Source organism: Globicephala melas, chromosome 2 (assembly GCF_963455315.2).
Source record: "Globicephala melas chromosome 2, mGloMel1.2, whole genome shotgun sequence".
Taxonomy (NCBI): Eukaryota; Metazoa; Chordata; class Mammalia; order Artiodactyla; family Delphinidae; genus Globicephala; species Globicephala melas.
The window spans coordinates 78,253,130-78,268,842 of NC_083315.2; the positions used below are offsets into that span (position 1 = coordinate 78,253,130).

General features: G+C 37.7%; 1 pseudogene; it reads right to left on the minus strand.

Moving 5' to 3' along the window:
• Nucleotides 1–3,609: 3,609 nt before the first annotated feature.
• On the minus strand, nucleotides 3,610–3,732 carry LOC115864879 (small nucleolar RNA SNORA70; annotated as a pseudogene).
• Nucleotides 3,733–15,713: the final 11,981 nt, after the last annotated feature.

Consider the following 15,713-nt stretch of genomic DNA (forward strand, 5'->3'; position numbering starts at 1 on the left):
AGCCACTAGAACTATTTTTTGTTGTTGTGGAAATATACTGGCATACAATTCTATAACTTCTTGCTTAAAATTGTGCAAATTGAAATAGCATTCCAGAGCCCAGCTTTCTGGAAAAATAACAGTGTTTCAACTTTTTTCTTATGGTGGGAGGGAATTTTGGAGAAAAGCGTTATAGAAAGGTGTTAAATATGATTCAGTTGTGGACATATATGCTGGTCTCCTGCCCATCACTTTCTTTTTTGATACATGTGAAAATCGTCTATTTTTCCCTTCACAGTATGTACAGAGAAAACCAAAAGTGAAGAGTAAAATAGGAGATGGTCAAGGTGCAGTTTCTTTCTTTTTTTAAAAAATGGCTTTCTTGATATATAATTCACATATCATACAATTCAACCATTCAAAGTGTACATTTCAGTGGCTTTTGGTACTTACAATAATTTCTTCTTCCAGTTTTATTGAGACTGTAATTGGCATATAGCACTATACAAGTTTAAGGTGTACAGCATAATGATTTGACTTACATACATCATTAAATGATTACCGTAATAAATTTAGTGAGCACTCATGATCTCATATAGATACAAAATAAAAGAAAAACAAAACATTTTTCCTTGTGATGAGAATGCCTAGGATTTATTCTCTTAACAACATTCATGTATAACATCCAGCAGTGTTAATTATATTAATCATGCTGTACGTTGCATCCCTAGTATTTATTAGCCTTATAACTGGAAGTTTGTACCTTTTAACCACCTTCATCCAATCCTCCTTCCTGCCACCTGTCACCTCTGGTAACCACAAATCTGATGTCTTGTTTTCTGAGTTTGTTTGTTTTTTGAAGTATAATTGACCTACAACACTGTGTTAGTTCCTGGTGCACAGTATAGTGATTTCATATTTCTATTCATTAAAAATTGGTCACACAATAAGTCTAGTTACCATCTGTCACCACACAAATATATTATATTATTATTGACTATATTCCCTGTGCTGTACATTTCATCCCCATGACTCATTTATTTTGTACCTGGAAGTTTGTACCTTTTAATCTCTCTCACCTTTTGACATCCGCCTCCCCTCTCCCCTCCCCTCTGGCAACAATCTGTTTGTTCTCTGTATCTATGGCTCTATTTCTGTTTTGTTATATTTGTTCATTTTTGTTTTTTAGATTCCATATATGAGTGAACTCATATGGTACTTATCTTTCTTTGTCAGACTTGTTTCACTCAGCATAATACCCTCTAGGTCTATCTATGTTGTCACAAATGGCAAGATTTCATTTTTTATGGCTGAGTAATATTCCATTGTGCATATATACCACATCTTCTTTATCTACTAGGTTACTTCCATATCTTGGCTATTGTGTACATAGGGATGCATATATATTTTCAAATTAGTGTTTTTGTTTTCTTTGGAAAAATATCCAGTAGTGGAATATGGTAGTTCTACCTTTTAATTTCATGAGGAACTTCCAAACTGTTTTCTGTAGTGGCTACACCATTTACATTCCTAGTGAACAAGGGCTCCCTTTTTTCCACATCCTCACCAACATTTGTTATTTGTTGACTTTTGGGTAATAGCCATTCTGACAGGTGTAAGGTGATATCTCATTGTGGTTTTGATTTGCATTTCTCTAATAATTAGTGGTGTTGAGCACCTTTTCATGCACTGGTTGGCTATCTGTATGTCTTCTTTGGAAAAATATCTATTCAGGTCCTCTGCCAATTTTGTATTGATTTTTTTTGTATTTTTGATGTTAAATTGTGTGAGTTCTTCGTATATTTTGTATATTAACCCCATATCAGATGTATTGTTTGCCAATATCTTCAATTCAGTAGGTCTCCTTTTCATTTTGTTGATAGTTTCCTTCACTATGCAAAAGCTTTTTAGTTTGATTTAGTCCCATTTGCTTAATTTTGCTTTTGTTTTCCTTGCTTGAGGAGACAGAAGCAAAAAAAAAAAAAAAATTACGTTGCTAAGACCAGTGTTAAAGAGTGTACTGCTTATGTGTTATTCTAGGCGTTTTATGGTTTTAGGTCTTACATGTAAGTCTTTAATCCATTTTGAGTTAATTTTTATAGATGATGTGAGAGTAGTCCCATTTGATTCTTTTGCATGTAGCTGTCCAGTTTTCCCAACACCATTTATATATGAAGCTGTCTTTTCCCCATTGTATATTCTTGCCTCCTTTGTCATAGATTAATTGATCATGTAAGTGTGTGTTCATTTCTGGGCTCTCTATTATGTTCCCATGATATATATGCTTGTTTTGTGCCAGTACCATACTGTTTTGATTACTGTAGCTTTGGAGTATAGTTTGAAATCAGGGCGTGTGTTTCTTCCATTTTTGTTCTTCTTTCTCAAGACTGTTTTGGCTATTTTGGATCTTTTGTATTTCCATACAAATTTTAGAGTTATTTGTTTTAGTTCTGAAAAAATGCCATTGGTATTTTGATGTGGAATTCATTGAATCTGTAGATTGCCTTGGGTAGTACGGTCATTTTAACAATATTCCTTCTTCCAATCCATGACTATGATATATCTTTCCATTTGTTTGTTTTTCCTTCAATTTCTTTCATCAGTGTCTTATAGTTTTCCAAGTACAGGTATTTTATCCCCTTGGTTAGATTTATTCCTAGGTATTTTACTCTTTTTGATGCCGTTGTGAATAGTATTGTTTTTTAAATTTCTCTTCCTGGTAGTTAGTTGCCAGTGTGCAAAAACATAGAAGATTTCTATATATTAATTTTCTATCCTGCAACTTTACTAAGTTAATTTATTAGTTCTAATAGGTTTTTGAAGTTGTCTTTAGGATTTTCTGTATAGAGTATCATGTCATCTGAAAAAATTGACAGTTTTATTTCTTCCTTTCCAATTTGATTTATTTGATCTCTTTTTCTTGTCTCATTGCTGTGGCTAGGACTTTCAATACTATGTTAAATAAAAATGACAAGAACGAACATCCTTGTCTTGTTCCTGATCTTAGAGGAAATGCTTTCAGCTTTTCACTGTTGAGTATGATGTTGGCTGTAGGTTGTCATATATGGCCTTTTTTATGTTGAGGTATGTTCCCTCTACACCCACTTTCTGGAGAGTTTTTATCATAAATGGATGTAGGATTTTGTCAAAAGCTTTTTTTCTGCATCAGTTGAGATGATTATATATATATATATATATATATATTTTTTTTTTTTACATGAAAGTAGGATTTATTGGTGGGCACGAGTAAGGAGGGGACAGTGCCAAGGTACTCATGAATGCAGGTCCCACCATTTGCCGAGGGGCTCACGATTAGAGATGTATTTGACCCCACAGCCATCTCGGCTGATCCACTTTTCTGCCACCATGTTTTCGAATACATCCACATTAAATTTAGTAAATGTCCACTTCTTAGAGACGTGGATCTTTTGGTGGCAAGGGAACTTGAACTTGGTCATGCATAGGGCCTCAATCATATGCTCTTTGTTCTGCAGCTTGATGTGGATGAACATGATGACTTGGCCAATGGGGACCTTGGCCACTTTTCATGGGGCTTTTCAAAGGCACCCTGCATACCTGTCTGGAGCCTAGATTGGGGAAATCATGTCAGACTAAATGTCCACTGGAAAGGGCTATCTCCAAGGTCCCTTAGGGCCACCCATGCAAGCAACAGGCTGCATACATTACTGAGGAGGCCGCTGTTTGCAGCCATTGCATACTGGGTCCCTAGGTTATATGATATTTATTCTTCAATTTGTTAATGTGATATATCACATTGACTGATTTGCAGGTTTTGAACCATCCTTGCATTCCTGAGATAAATCCCACTTGGTTCTGGTGTATGATCCTTTTAATGTACTGTTGAATCCAGTTTGCTAGTATTTTGTTGAGGATTTTTACAACTGTATTCATCAGGGATATTGGTCTGTAATTTTCTTTTTTTTTTAATATTGTTGTTGTCTGGTTTTGGTATCAGGGTGATGCTGACCTTGTAGAATCAGTTTGAAAGCATTCCTTCGTCTTCCGTTTTTTTTTAAATAGTTTGAGAAGGATAGGCATTAACTCTTCTTTAAATGTTGTGTAGAATTCCCCTGTGTAGCTGTCTGGTCCTGGACTTTTGTTTGATGGGAGATTTTAAAATTAATGACCAATTTCAAGCCCAGTAATTGGTCTGTTCATATTGTATATTTCTTCTTGATTCTGTCTTGTGAGATTGTATGTTTCTAGGAATTTATCCATTTCTTCTAGATTGTCAGATTTGTTGGCATATAATTGTTCATTGTATTCTCTTACGATCCTTTGTATTTCTGTGATATTGATTGTAATTTGTCCTCTTTCATTTCTGATTTTATTTATGTGGGCTCTCTTTTTTCTTGGTACATTTGGCTAAAGGTTTGTCAGTTTTGTCTGTCTTTTCATGGAACTAACTCATTTCCATTGATCTTTTCTATTTTTTTTTAGTCTCTATTTCATTTATTTCTACTCAGATTTTTATCATTTCTTTCATTCTACTAACTTTGGGCGTTGCTTGTTCTTCTTTTTCTAGTTCCTTTAAATGCATATTTAGATTATTTATTTTAGGTTTTTCTTGTTTCATGAGGTCGGCATGTATTGCTATGAACTTCCTTCTTAAAACTGCTTTTGCTGCATTTCATAGATTTTGGGGAGTTGTTTTTCCATTTTCATTTTCACAGCAGTTTTTGATTTTCTCTTTGATTTTTTCATTGACCCACTGATTGTTTAATAGCATGTTTTTTGGTATCCACGTGTCTGTGTTTTTTTTCTTGTAGCTGATTTCTAGTTTTGTACTGTTGTGGTTGGAAAAGATGCTTGATATGATTTCAGTCTTCTTAAATTTATTGAGACTTGTTTTGTGGCCTAATATGTGATCTACCATGGAGAATGTTCCATGTGCACTTGAAAAGAATGTGCATTCTTTTGCCATTGGGTGTAATGTTCTCTATATGTATTAAGTTTATCTGGTGTAATGTGTTGTTTAAGGCCAGAGTTTCCTTACTGGTTTTCTGTCTTAATGAATATATCCATTGATATAAGTGAGGTATTACAACCCTTACTATTATTGGATTGCTGTCTATTTCTCCTTCTGTTTCTGTTAATATTTGCTTTATATTATTAGGTGCTCCTATGTTGGGTGCATAAATGTTTACAAATGTTGTATTATCTTGTTTGATTGACCTCTTTATCATTATGTAATGCCCTTCTTCGTTTTTTGTTGTAGTCTTTGTCTCAAAGTCTACTTTGTCAGATGTGAATATTGATACCCCATCTTTCTTTTCATTTCTATTTACATGGAATATCTTTTTCCATATCTTTTACTTTCAGTCTCTGTGTGTCAGTTCTGCAGTGAGTCTCTTGCAGGCAACATATATAGGTCATTTTTTTTTAATCCATTTAGCCATACTATGTGTTTTGATTAGAGCATTTAGTACATTTACATTTAAAGTGATGATTGATAGATATATACTTATTGCCATTTTATTAATTGTTTTCTTGTTGTTTTTGTAGTTCTTCTCTGTTCCTTTTGTCCACTTTTAGTCTCTTTTCTTGTGGCTTGATAATTATTTTTAGTGTTATCTTTGGGTTTCTTTTTATTTTCTGTGTATCCATTATAGGTTTTTAGTTTGCAGTAACCATGAAGTTCATAGGTATTGATATATATAGTAGTTTATATTATTCTGATATTTGCTTATATTCGAACACATTCTAAAAGCAGTTTTACTTTGTCCCCCCCACCACACATTTTATGTTTTTGATGTCATATTTTACATATTTTTTGGATATATCTTTCTTCTTTGTGTATTCCCTAACTACTTATTGTAGTTATATAGTTGATTTTATGACTTTTGTCTTTTAACCTTCATGCTAGCCTTTTAAGAAGCTAATCCTCTGCCTTTATTATATATTTGCCTTTACCAGTGAAATTTTTTGTTTCATGTATTTTCTCATTTCTAGTTATGGGATTTTCTTTTCTGCTTAAAGAAGACCCTTTAACATTTCTTGTAAGGCTGGTTTAGTGGTGATGAACACTTTTAGTTTTTGCTTATCTGGGAAGCTTTTTATATCTCCTTCAATTCCGAATGATATTCTTGCCAGGTAGAGTATTCTTGGTTTGAAGTTTTTTCCTTTCAGCACTTTAAATACATCATGCCTCTCTCTCTCTGGCCTGCAAAGTTTCTGCTGAAAAATCATGTGATAGCCTTATAGGAGTTCCCATGTATGTGACTAATCGTTTTTCTCTTGCTGCCTTTAAAATTCTGTCTTTATCTTTAACCTTTGCCATTTTACTTATGATATATCTTGGTGTGTATCTCTTTGGGTTCATCTTGTTTGGGACTTCCTGTACTTTTTTTCCTGGATATCTGTTTCCTTCCCCAGGTTAGGGCAGTTTCCAGCCATTATTTATTCAGATAAGTTTTCTGCCCTTTTCTCTGTCTCTTCTCCTTCTGGGACCCCTATAAAGAGAATGTTATTGTGCTTGATGTTGTCCCAGAGGTCCTTTAAATTATGCTCATTTTCTTTAGTTTTTTTTTGGTTCTGCTGTTCTGATTAGGTGATTTCCATTATTTTGTCTTCCAGATAACTTATGTGTTTTTCTGTATCGTCTAATACAGAAATATTAGACAATACAGATGTTGATTCCTTCTAGTGTATTTTTCATTTAAGTTATTGTATTCTTCAGCCCTTCATCCCTGATTTGTTCTTCTTCTATATTTTCTCTTTGTTAAAGTCTCACTGTGTTCCTACATTCTTCTCCATGTTTGGTGAGCATATTTATGACCATTCCTTTGAACTCTTTATCAGGCAAATACTTATCTCCATTTCACTAGGATTTTTTTTTTTTTTTTGGTGTGTGTGTGTCTATGAGTTTTTAATCATGTTCTTTCATTTGGAACATATTCTGCTGTATCCTGCTTTTGTTTCTTTCTGTGCTTGTTTCTATGAATTAGGTAAAACGGTTATTTTTCCCATTCTTGAAGTTATGGCCTTGTGTAGGAGTGTCCCCTATGTGCACTGTGATTGCTGGGTGGCTTTGGCAGGCAGGCAGGGGCTGGAGCACGCATAGGCTGGGGGTGTCCTGGGGCATGCCAGGCTGGGGCCACCTTGGCAGTATGGCTGGAGCTGTAGTGGATGTGGCCTGGGGGGGTGGTGTCCCAGATCATACTAGACTGAGCTGGGTCACCTTGGCAGAGTGGCTGAAGCTGGAGTGGGCGTATGCTAGGGGCATATTGCAGCAGCCAAGGCAGGTTGCCATTTACTTTTAACTGCTACCGCTGTTCTGGGACTCAGAGTGAGTGAGTCTGTGCTTGAGTCCTTTAAGAGTGGAGTCTCAGTTTCCTGAAACTCTCCTGCTCTCAGGGACATAAGCCCTGTTCTTTTTCAAAACCAGATATTATGGGGGCTCATCTTCACAACGCTGGTTTCCGGGGCTGGAGTGCCTGATGTATGGCTTGAACCCCTTGCTCCTTAGAGAGGACCTCTGCATGTGTGATATCCCCTCCTACTTATGGGTTACTGTGCTAGATGTATGGGTTCTGACTCAGTTGTGCCTCTGCCTTTCCTACCTATGTCAATGTTGTTTTTTCTTTATATCCTTAACTGTAGAAGAACTTTTCTGCAAGTCTTCAAGTTGTTCTCAGGGAATGGGAATGGGAAAAATAACTGTTTTGCCTAATTCATAAACAAGCACAGAAAGTCAAACAAAAGGAGGAGACAGCAGAATATGTTCCAAATGAAAGAACAAGATTGAAAACACACACACACAAAACCCTAGTGAAATGGAGATAAGTATTTGCCTGATAAAGAGTTCAAAGGAATGGTCATAAATATGCTCACCATATTTGGAGAAGAATGTAGGAACACAGTAAGACTTCAACAAAGAGAGAGAAAATATAAGAAGAATAGATCAGAGCTGAAGAATACAATAACTTAGATGAAAGATACACTAGAAGGAATCAACAGCATATTAGAGTTGTAGTTTTGGTGTACCCATGGAAGGAGGTGAGCTCAGGATATTCCTACTCTGCCATCTTTATCCCTCCCTCAAGAGGTTAAGCAACTTGCCCCAAATCACACAGTAAATAAGCAGGAGAGCAATATTGTGTAGGAATATTTATATTTTAACTAGTAGTCAAAAACCTTGGATCCAGTTCTGATTTACCACTAGTTAATGACTATATGACCCTGTATAAATCATATAAGCTCTGCAGGTCTGTGTCTTTATGGGTAAGATGTGAAGTTGGAATACTCAGGGTCCTTTGCTTTATATGAATTCATTTAATGTTAAGAATAGTAGAATACAGACAACTGAATAAGCAGGGAAGATGTTTCTCACTTGAACATAATATTTTCTCTTATAGCAGAGTCCAAATGATTTTCCACTTTAAATAGAGAAAGTAGATCTTATCAAGTATTTATAGAAACTGCAGATTGCTCAGACATGCAATCCAATACCTCATTTGATACTCGTGAAAGGCAAATGATGACTCAAACTTTAACACATGCTTGAGCCAATTCAGTGAACAAAGGAATATCTGAAAATGGCTCAAGTTTAAAGGAAGCCATATGTTTATTGAATGATATGACTTTGGGGACCACTTGAGAAAATAAAGTTTTTCTAAAATCTTCACAGTTAAGCCTAAAGCATGCATCCTTACAAATGTAAATTCTCTTAGTTATCAGTGGCATAGTATACCTCTATAAAAACTAAAGGGAGGAAAATGGCCAACTGGAAATTGTTGATATTACTTCTTGACAAGGACTCATTACTGTCATGGAGCCCTATGATTTCTTTTCCACTGAAAAATTTTAAGAACCAGAAAAGTTTAAAGAAGAGTACAGTTAATATCTATATACCCTACAACTATATTCAACAATTGTTAACATTTTACCATATTTTCTTTATCCCTTTCTATATCTAAGTTTTGGTAGAACCGTTTGAAAGTGAGAAGCAGATATAACTTGCTCCTCTATACATTAGCATGCATCACTTTAATAATAGGATTATTCTCCTGCATATACACAATACTGTTATCTAAATTACAAATAGTTTTATAATGTTTATATCCAGTCCACATCTTATAACATTCTATTCTATAATATTTGATGTCCTGTCCAATATTTAGTATCCAGTCCAATTTCTCCAGTTGTCCGAAGAATGTCATTTAAATGTTTATCTTTTGAATGAGGATGTAGTCAAGATTCACACATTGCATTTGGTTGTTACGGATATTTAAGATCTCTTAATTGAGACCATCCCCCTGCCCTCTTGTTGTTGTTGTTGTTTTGGTGGCATTGATTTACGAAGAGTCCAAGCCAGTTGTCATGTAAAATGTCCCAAATTTTGGATTTTTTGATTGCTTGTTTATGATGTTATTGAACTTGTACTGCTATTTCCTATACTGTCTGTAAATTGTAAGGTAGGTCTGGAGGCTTGATTAGATTCCAGTTAAACCTTTTTGGAAAGAATATTTCACATGTATTGTATATTTTTAATTGCATCACATGACACAGGCAAGGTTAGGTTGTCCTGCTGTTAGAAACTCAAGGTTGGCTATTTGGTTAAGGTAACTACTTATGCTCTATTGTAAAGGTATATATATATTTTGATTTGCAATTTGCAAGTAATCTATGGGGAGAGACTTTGTACCATGGGACATTTTTTCACTCTGGTTTTATTGTCCATTGAGGATCCTTGCCTAAATCAATTTTTACAGTAGGGGTAGCAATGTGGTGATTTTCTAATTTCCATTACTACTTTTACATTTATTATGAAATAAGAACTTTTTTTTCTCCTCTTTTTTTGTCTCTCTTGAGTTTCATTATGGTTCATGGACCGCTGTTTACTCAGAACATTATATTCATTACTGTCATTATTCTTTTTGATGCTAATTTGTTTCAAAGGCCAGTGGAAGACCCTTCAAGCTGGCTCTGGGCCTCTTAGTCTTCAAGTGCTTCCTTGCTTTTTAACATAATGAGATGCCCTAGGCTAATCTTGTACATTTCCTTCCCAAGACCTAAAATCACCTGATTTTCACAAAGAACCTCAGTATATGTACTAGTGGAAAATTAGAAGCCAAGATCTAGGGGCTAGATATCTTCATTTCTACTGAACTATGATTGTGTTTTGAGTCTTTTCAGTGGACAGAGGTAGGAACATATTTTAAAAAGTCATGAGTTCATATCCATGTTTGTAAGTAGATTTAATATTACAGCATTTTTCTTAGTTCTGTTTCCTTTATTATCCATGTTTTCTCAAATATATGGAGTGGGGGAAAAAAGGACAGGGAAGGGACAAGAGGCAATTAACAGAACAGTTTCAGGTAGAGTGCCACAGGGGGAAGTTTCAGCCTGATCCTGCAGGGGAACTCTGGAGGTTAAGTTAAGGGCAAGGGAGCTGGACTTTTATCCTCAACATTTGTCAGTAACTCTCAAGAGCTGCTCCCAGGGAAAGTAAATTCTGAGGCACTTGGTTCTCTGCAAGTGTAGGTGAGGGTCTGACACTGTCTGCTACAAATTGTAACTCTGGTTTAGAATGGAATTCCTAACCATCATTTTAGAAAAACAGCCATAAATATTGTTATTAATCAACCATAAACAGTAGCTCCATCTATATTTAATAAAACTTTCTAACGGGTATTTAAACGAATAACCAAATAACCACATGTATGTGTATTTCAGATGAGGCTTATCATTATGTGCAATACAAAGTTCTCCTTAATTCCTGCTTTATTTCTACTTCAACAAATCAGAATTCACTGTCATTAAGTTCATGATATTTATAAGGGGTTCTCTCTGAGGAGAATTTTTCGGGGGCGGGACCTAGGACAACTTGGTGGATTTTGGGAAACAAATTCAGAAATTTCAGTTTTGTTGTCCTGTTCTCATTGCGGATTTTCCTGTAGAAAAGAGGCAGTAAAGACCACTCATGGGCTCTTATATATTGCCTTGGAAACAGGCTTTCTATTTCCTTGAGCTGCCATCTCAATGGCAGCAATGGCAGCTTCACCTTGTTTCTTGACAAGATTCAGGCAGATCCATCTTCAATTTGCACGAGTCAGCTGATTTGCATTGACTTTTCTCGTTCTTTACTCCTACCACGTACCATTGTTTTCCAGCATCAAAAAGACAAAAAACTCTGGGCAAGTTTAGCTTTTTAAGTCTCTGAATCACAAATTCCTTTTCTGCCGCAAAGTCTGTCCTTTGCCCTAACAAAGGATCACGATCACTTCCTTAAAAAATGAAAATGCATAAAGTAGTGGAGCAATTCCCCCCCAACCCCAAACTGACATAATGGGGTTTACCTCTCCCAGTGAGCATGTTTTTTCTTCAAAAACTCCTCTTGGGGGCTTCCCTGGTGGCGCAGTGGTTGAGAGTCTGCTTGCCGATGCAGGGGACACGGGTTCGTGCCCCGGTCCAGGAGGATCCCACATGCTGTGGAGCGGCTGGGCCCGTGATCCATGGCCGCTGAGCATGCGCGTCCGGAGCCTGTGCTCCACAACGGGAGAGGCCGCAAAGTGAGAGGCCTGCGTAACGCAAAAACAAACAAACAAACAAACAAAAAAAACAACTTCTCTTGGGAGGCCATTTACTTATTCCAAATAATTTAGGAATTCATTCTTTGGGATCATCAACTAAATTGCTGTAGGTTGGGTTCCCCAGAAGCAGACACTTTCAGCAGAGTTTGAGGTGACAGATGTTTATTAGAGCTCAACTCCTGTGAAGGGATGGGGAAAACCAGGATTGGGTAGAGGGAGAAATTGAACTGTGATGCAGGCCTGACGAAGACTTGACTAACCTGGGGCAGACAGCTATGCGGCAAGGCTTGCTTGTTAGGGTGTTTTGCTTCAGACCGCAATGACTGTGCCTTTATACTCCTCCTTGCTCAGTCACTGGAAGCAGGCTGTCCCCAGAGTGGCATGACCTTGGGCAAGGAGGCTCTCTGCAACTGAAGCAGACCCTGCAGGAGTGGACAGCTGGAAGGGGCACGTGGGGTGGGGACACATATATTCATGTCTAGCACATAGAACCAGTTGCAAGCCCAAGGAAAAGCTCAACCTTATTACAATATTGTTCCATCTCTTGCTCAGCTTTACTGAATGTGAGGACTGAAAGGTTTATAGAGACTTCCTGGTCTAACCACTCCCCTCTCCCCCACATTTTAGTGATGCCTGAAATTTCCCCCCGAAATGCTGCACTGACATAAGGTGGCACGATGCCTTCCTGTACCCCACTTTCCCCACCCAGCTACCACCCCTCCTACTCACCTTCAAGGAACACAAATGACTTTACCACTTCACAGGTATATTTTCTCACTTAGATTGGCATAAGAAGGGACAAAAATTTGAGGGAAAGAGAGGAGAAGGAAGGTAAAAATTGGGAGGAAAAGATTCTTTGGGGTTATAACCATGATTTGTGAGAAATACCCAGAGAAGCCTAGATCAGTCCCCAAATGCTGATGGGTAATTGGAGAACAAAACAGACTTCATGAAAAGGTCCTCTGTCTTTTTTAAAAAAAATTTTATTGAAGTATAGTTGATTTACAACGTTGTGTTAATTTCTGCTGTACAGCAAGTTGACGCAGTTATACCTTTCAACCCTTTGTTGGAACTCTTGCAAAAATTATGTAGAGATTTGATTGGGGAACCTAAGGAAAAAAATGTTTTAAAGGTCCTCCTTCACTGGTATTAATGGCCAGATCTATGAATAGGTAGGTCACCTCCAACCCCCATTCTCTCAACAGAGTAGCTGTGTGACAGTTCTCATAAACCATTCATTCATTTATCCATCATGTGTTTTTTGAATGCCTACTATGTGCTAGGCCCCATGCCAGGCTCAGGAGACAGTGGGGAACTGTATGATGGCATAAACTGGCTCACAGCCAAAGTTGGCCAACAACTTCAGCCAGAACTTCTGGCTGTTTCCCTCCGATTTTGACATCTTTTTCCAGGTTGTGCTACACCTATTCATTTACGTGAAGGTGTTCTAAAGCTCAGTGTAACAGTTTTATTTTTGTTTTGAAACATTTCACTTCTCTTAATCCAAAACCTCTCCTTCCGGGGTCTGAGGGAAGCTGAGGATTGGCTTTTATTGTTAATTTTCCTCCCTGTCTTCTCCCTTTTTTCCTTCTCTGTCTGCTTCTCTCTCCTTCCTTTGCTGTTCGTGCTGGCAGTCAGGATTCTAAGGAAGGACTGTGCTGGTCTGGAGAAGGTGAGGGGGTGGGAAAAGGAAAGGGAGGATTGGGGGATGTCTTCTGAGGCTTCCATCAGGAAGCTGGTGGACTGATTAAGTCCATTAATAGTAATAGCTAATGATTCTGTAACATCAACCATGTGCTAGCACATATATTAACTCATTAAATCCTTTGAACAATCCAGTAAGTTAAGTTCTTCTGATATTTTTAAATCCCTACTTTACAGATGAGGAGATCAACATACAGAGGTCCACACAGATAATTGTCAGAGTTAGGAATGAATTTAAGTTCTTTACTCCACACTCTAAGCCACTACACGCAAGTACCCTTTGAAAGTGAGGGCAGCTGTCTGCTGAGGCACCTCTAACTCAGTGCTTCTCAACTGGGGGCAGTTTTGCCTCCCTGGGGACACCTGGCAATGTTTGCAAGCATTTTTGGTTGTCATGACTGGAGGCAGATACTTGGGGCATCTAGTGAGTAGAGACCAGGGATGCTGGTAAACATCCTACAGTGCACAAGCCAGCGCCCTATGACGCAGAAGTATCCAGACCAAAAAGTCAGTAGTGCCAGCCGAGAAACCTTGCTCTGTCTGGATGTATACCCCCTGTGAAGCCTGAGCAGAAAACCACAATGTGACTATTATCTATCTTTGGCAAGAAACAAGGATGGTTATAAATGCAACCAAATACTTCACTGGCTTTTGGCATTCATTCATGTCATACTGTTGACTTATATGGAGCTACTCATTACCTAAACTCCTTGGAGGTAGTTTCCCCCTCCTTCATTAATTATTTCAAGTTACCTATATTTTTCAAAAAAATTTTTTTGAACCAAGATGTAGAGCGTTAAGTTTGGCTGTTTAAGGTTCACCTTGTTTGTTTTCCCCTTTTTTTTTCCAGGGTCCATCTTTTTGAACCCTGATTTTGCTTTCCAGTATATAGACTAACACTGTCAACTTGGTGCCATTGGCAGATATAATAATTATGATTTCTGTGTCTTCATCCATGCTGCTAATAAACAGAGGGGGTCACCATCTGAGCCCTGGGACATACCACTAAGCGCTGTATTTCAGAGCACTGTTTCATGAATGCACATCTTTGCATCAGCGCTATCAGTGATATCTGGGAAACTTAAAAATAATTCCTAGGCCCGATTTTGGACATTCTGTTTTCATGTATTCTGTTTTCATGAATCATGCATCTTTAAAGCACTTCCTAGGGTTGTGATTTTGATCAGCAACAATGCTGGGAACCATTGTTCTAATTTGACAATAATCCATAGCTTCAACTGGCAGTGAATTTCCCTTACCTATTTTTTTTTTTTTTTTTGCGGTACGCGGGCCTCTCACTGTTGTGGCCTCTCCCGTTGCGGAGCACAGGCTCCGGACGCACAGGCTCAGCGGCCATGGCTCACGGGCCCACCGCTCCGCGGCATGTGGGATCTTCCCGGACCGGGGCACGAACCCGCATCCTCTGCGTCGGCAGGCAGACTCTCAACCACTGCACCACCAGGGAAGCCCTCCCTTACCTATTTTATCCATATTTCTCCTTCTAAAGATGGATGTATATTGATTAACCACGGCCTGTATAACAATAGAAGTAATGTTGATTTGCAATAATATGGGACCTAGAAGTACATTGTGATTTGTAGGCATTAAAAAAGTGTTTGCTAAGTAAATGAATGACTGACTGACTGACTGACCGAATGAATAAATGACCAGTTGTGGTGTCTAATGCAGTCTTTAATTTCTAAATGAATATTTGCTAAACAATGACACCCAATTTGCTGGTCTATAATTTCTGGAAACCAAAATTTTCTCTCCCCTTGTCCCTGTCCCTCTTGGAAAACTGGTACAACATTTCCTCTCTCTCCCTTTAGAAGCCTTTTTCATTCTTCATGACTTCTCAAATCATTGATGGTATAAGCACTTTAAATGCCCTGAAGGTAATTCATCTGGATTTGAACGGTTGGATTCCTTTAAATAGCTGGGCAGAACATTAATTCTCTTTAATGTTGGACTTAGTTCTTCCCACTCAGTACTTGTTTTATCCTTTCTGGTTTGGAAATCGTTCTCCCTTGTGAGATGGTTTGCAAAATAAGAATTCAATTGCATGGCTCTCTCTGTTTTGAATCATCTTTCCTAATTAGTGATTCTACTCCATCCTCGCTTAGTTTCTCATCGGCAACTAAGGGAAAAAAACCCCAAACAACAAAACTCAAAAAACTTTTTTTTAAAGCACTGTTCACAAGCTGCATCTGATTCTTGGCCAGTTTTGCTGACACTATTTTTCCAAGTGTGTGGCTCTAACTTATTCCCTAATTAACTACCTCTTCCTCCTTTTATAGACGAGGGTTTCTCCACAGTGACGCAATTGACATTTGAGCCAGATAATTCTTTGTTGTAGCAGCTGTCCTATGCATTATAGGATATTTAGCAGCATCTATGGCCTTTATTCAATAGATGCCAGCGGCAACGCCTGTGATAACCAATAATGTCTCCAGAACATTGTCAAACGTCTCCTGG